This window comes from Stigmatopora argus, chromosome 5 (genome assembly GCF_051989625.1).
Source record: "Stigmatopora argus isolate UIUO_Sarg chromosome 5, RoL_Sarg_1.0, whole genome shotgun sequence".
Classification (NCBI taxonomy): domain Eukaryota; kingdom Metazoa; phylum Chordata; class Actinopteri; order Syngnathiformes; family Syngnathidae; genus Stigmatopora; species Stigmatopora argus.
The window spans coordinates 7,013,683-7,019,682 of NC_135391.1; positions in this window are offsets into that span (position 1 = coordinate 7,013,683).

A 6,000-nucleotide genomic window follows, 5' to 3' on the forward strand; every position below is an offset into this window, starting at 1 on the left:
TTTCAACCAAATATTGACTACTGACCCATCTCAGAGATTTCAGCGTCAATAAAATAAAGTGCTATTAATTGTGAATACAAACACTATCCGAACAGTCTTGTGTGATGGACATTTCCAATACGAGACAGTGTTAGAATAAACCCAAAAATGAATATTTAGCGGTTGAAGCATTGGAGTTTTGATGATATCAAGTCCAAAATTTATTTTTGTTCCACTTTTACAGTCCATGAAAGTTAAAATTATGTACTGTATAAAATAATATCTATCCAAACAAAACATGCATCTGTAAGATTTGTTTTCACATTGAAGGGGTCAACTGTATGCAGCTTTCCTCAAACAGTCTGTGGAGCAAAGCCTGTTTTGGTTTGTATTACGTATATGACTGAATAAAATGTGAACAGACTTAAAATCAAATGCAGAGCATGTTTAACTTACCAACTAAAATGGTAACTCAAGTTTACAGTAAACTACGTCTGTGATTGCAGCAATTTGCCATTAAAAAACACAAATGCCTCCCAGGCTCCAGCATCCCCCGCGACACTAATGCGGATAAAGCAGTTCAGAAAATGAGATGAGAAATGTATTTACAGACAAAGCGTAAGGAATTCAATTTTTTTATTCGTGGATTGCACGTTAACAACAGCCGGATTGAAAGGGAAACCATTGAGAAAAAAATACTTCACAGTCAGTCACTCACCCTGCTAATAATACACGTGTCAAAGAGTGGTAACAACAATTTAGGTCTTATCCCTTTGAAAATACAAAATGTGTATACCTTAAACTGTTTTAACTGGAGCAATAAAGCAGTCTTAAGTGGAATAAGATCCCGAGCTCACACATATACAAACATACACACACACACACACACACACACACACACACACACACACGTAAACAGTTATCCAGCAAGTTCCTATCAGCAGCTGGTTCTCCCCTGTTTTTGCTACCAGGCATAGCTTGACTTAGAGGACGGTTAGCTCTCCTGCAATCTCAGACAGAATCATCAAATGCCAAATACATTACCCAGATGTACCCACAGACACATAAAAAGGGGTTTTCTGAAGGTTTTAATTGAGAGAAGCCGGAAGGACAGGCAATATAAAAAAAGTGTTCTGTATAATTTATTAAAAAGGAATTTCGCACGTTTGCCCAATGGTAAAATGTATAAAAATAGAAGGCTTTTCAGACATCACATTTTATAATATATGTTTTAAGGTATGGAATATATTCTTGTGCATTGACATACATTGCTGATTATCCTTGTTGTTAAATTCATTTAACAATATCGCACAGGTTGGAATTTAGATGCACTTTTCAGTCGAGAAGCTAATTAAGGGACTGAGGTAAGATTGCATGCATTTCCTAGAGAGAGCTGGTTTTCAAAAGACCACAGATCATCAATGGTTTTGAAATCAATCTAAAGATTTTATTCAATCTTTCTGAGTCACAATCTCGCAGAAGATTTCATCAAAATTTGCTTCCGGAATCCTTCTTTGTTGGTGGCGACTCGGATCCGAATTTCTTCGTCAAGTCATTTAAACTGTATGTAAATGTAGGCCACCTCAATGTCCCGAAGAGGCTACAGTAGATGTTCACATTAGTATTTAATATGAAGAACTTCTATGAGTTCACCATTCCAGTCCTCCTTCATGAAGACCGTTGTTGGAGTAACATGATGGTTCAGTAAGGTAATGTCTGGACCTGCAGACATAGAGTGCCCGATGAGGGACGGATCAGACGACCACATTATCCTTGGATCATCTCAGAAACTTGTGCCATTTAATGGAGACGGGTGGGGGTGACAAGGGTGAGGAACTTGAATGTAATATGTAATGAAAACGAGCTGGCTTCCGATTACTGTTCCCTTGGTCATTATATGGCCATTTAGGCCAGCTTTAGCATCTCGCCTTTCACCCGTAGGGCCTCTTCATCTCTGGGCTACAAACTAATTAGCATGAGGAGGCTTAGCTAACACAGTGATGCCTCTCCCTCTGATCACATTCACTCAATGGCCGAGGAAGCATGGAGAGATGAAATTAGAGTGATTAATTAGGCTTTGACATTCCGCCAAAGGTTCTCAATTTAACGCTGTCACATCAATAAAAAAGGCATCTCCTTAGCAGCATGCCGAGTGACCTAAAGGAGATTGACGTGGGGGTATTACCAACAATTAAGACCAATTAGTGGGAGTAACTAGCATTGAAAAGACATACATAAATACATGACAGAATGCAGTGAAGCTTTTATCAGTTGTCAATGACGGATTTGTTGATGCATCTTCATTCAGGAACATTTATCGGAAGACACTTGGCTCGTGATGGATGTAAAGCAAAGAGTCCATTGCTAATGAACATTTTTACATTGGTGGCTAATTCAAGTCATTAATTTGCATTCATTTTAAGAGGTGTGCAATGTTTTCCTGGCCAGAAAAGATGTCAACATAAGAAATTTGATTGCATCTAATCTGTAATAACCCAAATCGCATTTTTCATTTTTTTACGCACACAACTGTATAAATAATGCTTTGTTAATGTTTATTCATGTATTATTTTGCTGTAATTCCTATCTTCATGGAGTTCTTGGGGGTGCTTGAGCAAAGGAGGTGGGGTCGACTCTCAATTGATTGGCAGCCAATCAAGGGGACAAAAAACCATCCACAATTTCCATGTTAGGTTAAAGGTATGACGGTGAGTCAGTTTTCCTGGAGAAAAGCTGCACGAAGAATTAGAAAATAAATCAATACATTTTCTAATCCTTCATGTCCTCTCATTTAAAATACCCCCAGCACAAAACTTACATTTTCCCAATACTCATCTTTCCTCACCTTGACAGACAAGGAAGAGAGCTCATTTAATCCAATGCAGCCATCCCCATGTCTGCTGGAAAGATCGCCTTGAGCAACCCGAGAAGAAACACAGCTTTATTATCCTGCTTTCCAAGCGACAAATCCTCTCTGAATGGAGCAGAATGTAAAAGTTTTCCGGGACCAGGCCTTTCTCGTGGTCTATGGCACAACGGAGTGCTGTCAGGACAGAATGTGAGCTGCACAGCTGTGCGAAGCAAGTTTGAGGATGTGAACTTTGCATGGCAGCTCACGGTGTGGATGTGGGAGCTCGCCAGGTTCTCCCCCTGGATGTCAGTGGGAATGCAGCACAGACAGCTGTCAGCAGAGAGGTGGCATTTCTTGGTCTGACACTGACAGAGGCTGTCTGCAGGCAGCAGGAGCACAGCCAGACTGACACCCTGTTTTCTCAACGATGACATCTGAGCCGAGGATAGGTGTCACTGGCATTTGGATTCACCTGGTAATGTGAAAACTTGCCTGAGACACTTAGTGAGGAAGTGTAACATAACCTGTGTAATTGAAGACCTCTAGCATGTGGGCAACCACCTGGTCATGTGACCAACTATGACACATGCAAAGAAAACAGGAAGCGAACATATTTTCCTCACCTCCACCCACAAGTTGTGCTAAAGTATTGCACAGACAAAATGGCTCAGTAACCGAACGTTCATTTACAAAAAAAAAACATGAAGATGCTTCACGACTGTATGTGAAATAAGAGCAAAAACATATGTCCTGTTCACCATTATTGGTACACATGAGGTTCAAATACATGTGAAATATCTTATGGGGGAAAATACTTTAAAAAAATAAAGCAAAACTATTTGTAATGTTTTCTTTTTTTTTCTGGTTTGTTTTTTACACAATTTTAAAACTTTGATTTATTAAAGATATCTATGTATATATGTAAATACAGGATAATGTTTAATGAATGTCAGAAAATGTTATAGCCTTTTTGGAAGAGCTCTGCTCTTCTGGACATGTGTTTCATCTAACAAGCAAGCTAGTTAAGTGAAATTGGAGATGTTAAAATTTGCAATGGAAGAAGGCCTATTTTTAAACACAGCATATCAGTGTTTTGTCAACGTAGCAGTTCCTTGTCATACATCTATAAGTGAAGGAGAACACAATTTACTTGACAACATCAAAAAATATGTCAAGTTGACATTATACTTTGATGCATTGCGAAAATCATTATTATATTGTACCTTACACTGGTTTTACAAAACGTATTTAGTCCATTCGAAAGAAGAGCACCACATGCACAACTGTTAAAGACTATCGACAGTCCATCTAAAAAAATAATATTTTTTCTCTTCATTATTTGGGTCTCCAGGATAGGCTGTAACACACATTCTGCAGCACAGATGCAAAATGAATCAAGAAAGAAAGAAAAGAAAAAAAACAGTGAATTCCAATTTCCAAGGCACAGATGCAAAGCATGCACAAAATCATCAACATATGTCGAAAGGGTCTCATTATAAATAAAGTTAGTCATGGAGCCAGGGAGCAGTGGCACATGATTGGAGGGAAAGTGCGCATAAGAAAGGTTACAAGCAGCCAGTGGGCCATTTATCTTGTTTGGATACAAACTACTTGATTCCCCAAATGAGTGGTGAGGAATCCTATGACACCAGAGCTTAATCACAGCCTCTTCACCATTATAAATCAGTTGAACTACTGACACCTGAACTTTATTCTGTGCAAAATGTAAAGGCCACAGGCAAAGGATCCCGTTATTAGCGGTACGCTGATCCATTGTGTTTGTACATTCAGGTCAGAAAGCAGGCCATGTGATACAAGCCACATGAATCACCTAAGCAGTTATGAGTGCAGAGACAATAATATGACATATACTATATACATATAGGACAAATCTCAAGATGTCTTTCCCCCTTCCATGCTTAACTTTACAAGCGAACAATTTATTTATTCATCAATTTATGAAACACAACTTCTGTTGGGATGCACATGCATCCTTTTAAAATTAAAATTCTATTGTGCAAATGCTATTGCACACTCATTCTTACTTTTCTTAAAGCAAAATAAAGTTAACAATATCTTAATTGCTTTCTATTCGTTGTGCTTTAGAGTGTCCCAACTATTAGGATAGTGTTTTGGAAAGCTTGCACATTTCAGTGAGAGTGAACAAAGAATGATTGACAGTCCTAGGTTTCTTTTATCCATCAGCATTATTCCCACCTGGTCAGAAGAAGGTGAACATGTTTTTCAGAACCTTCTTTGAGGCATAACATACTCCAGACATCTATTGTTAAAGAGTTTTTTGAATAAACAAAAGCAATGAATCAGTTAGTGTGAGGTTAACACAAACAATCACTAGGAGTCTGTCATACTGTAATCCCTGCAAAATGGATTTATTTCCCATTACGTTCGTAAGTAATGTACATATGAGCACTATTGTGCAAAAGTTTAATTCGGTGAAATTTTCAGTGCTGGGATTCTGCTGTGCTTCTAATAGATTTGTGTCACAAAGAGCATCGCGCTACTTGTCTTGATGTTTCAATGGCTTGGTCAGTGAGTGGAGGCATTCTGAAAGCAGCCGAGGCAAGCTCAGTTGAAAAGCCTTGTTCCCAACTTGTCCTGCCTTTATGAGGTTCCAACAATAGGCAGACCTCCCAGCAAAGCAGCTGGACTCAGCTCTCCATACCACCAAGTTCATTCATGCATTGTAAAATGTATCCTCATCGTACCCTTATAACCCTTGTTTTGAAGATGAACATGATAAACAGTGCTAACAGGTTGTGATGGCGTCCCATGAGTTGAATAGGGATGTAGATACAGAAAAAATGTTGCACTCAACACGAGGTGTTTGTAATGAACAGAAAAAGAACTAAACATGTATAAATTGAAAAAAAAAAGCATTCAGTATTAAGACACTACAAAACATGTGAACTTCGGTGTAAAAATTTATTCCGCAAACACATTTTACAGTGTAACCAACCAATTCCTGTACTTGAGAACAGTTGTCGGTGATTCAGCTGTCACTCATGTGCGGCCAAAAGCTTGGTGAAAGGCTCGCTGCTGGCTGAGTGGGGAGCGTCACTGAGGCCCAGGCGGGCGGGGAAGAAAAGCCTTTGTTCAGGGCTTCCCTCTCCACTAGGCATGGTTTCTGCCTCTCTGGAAATGGGGCCACA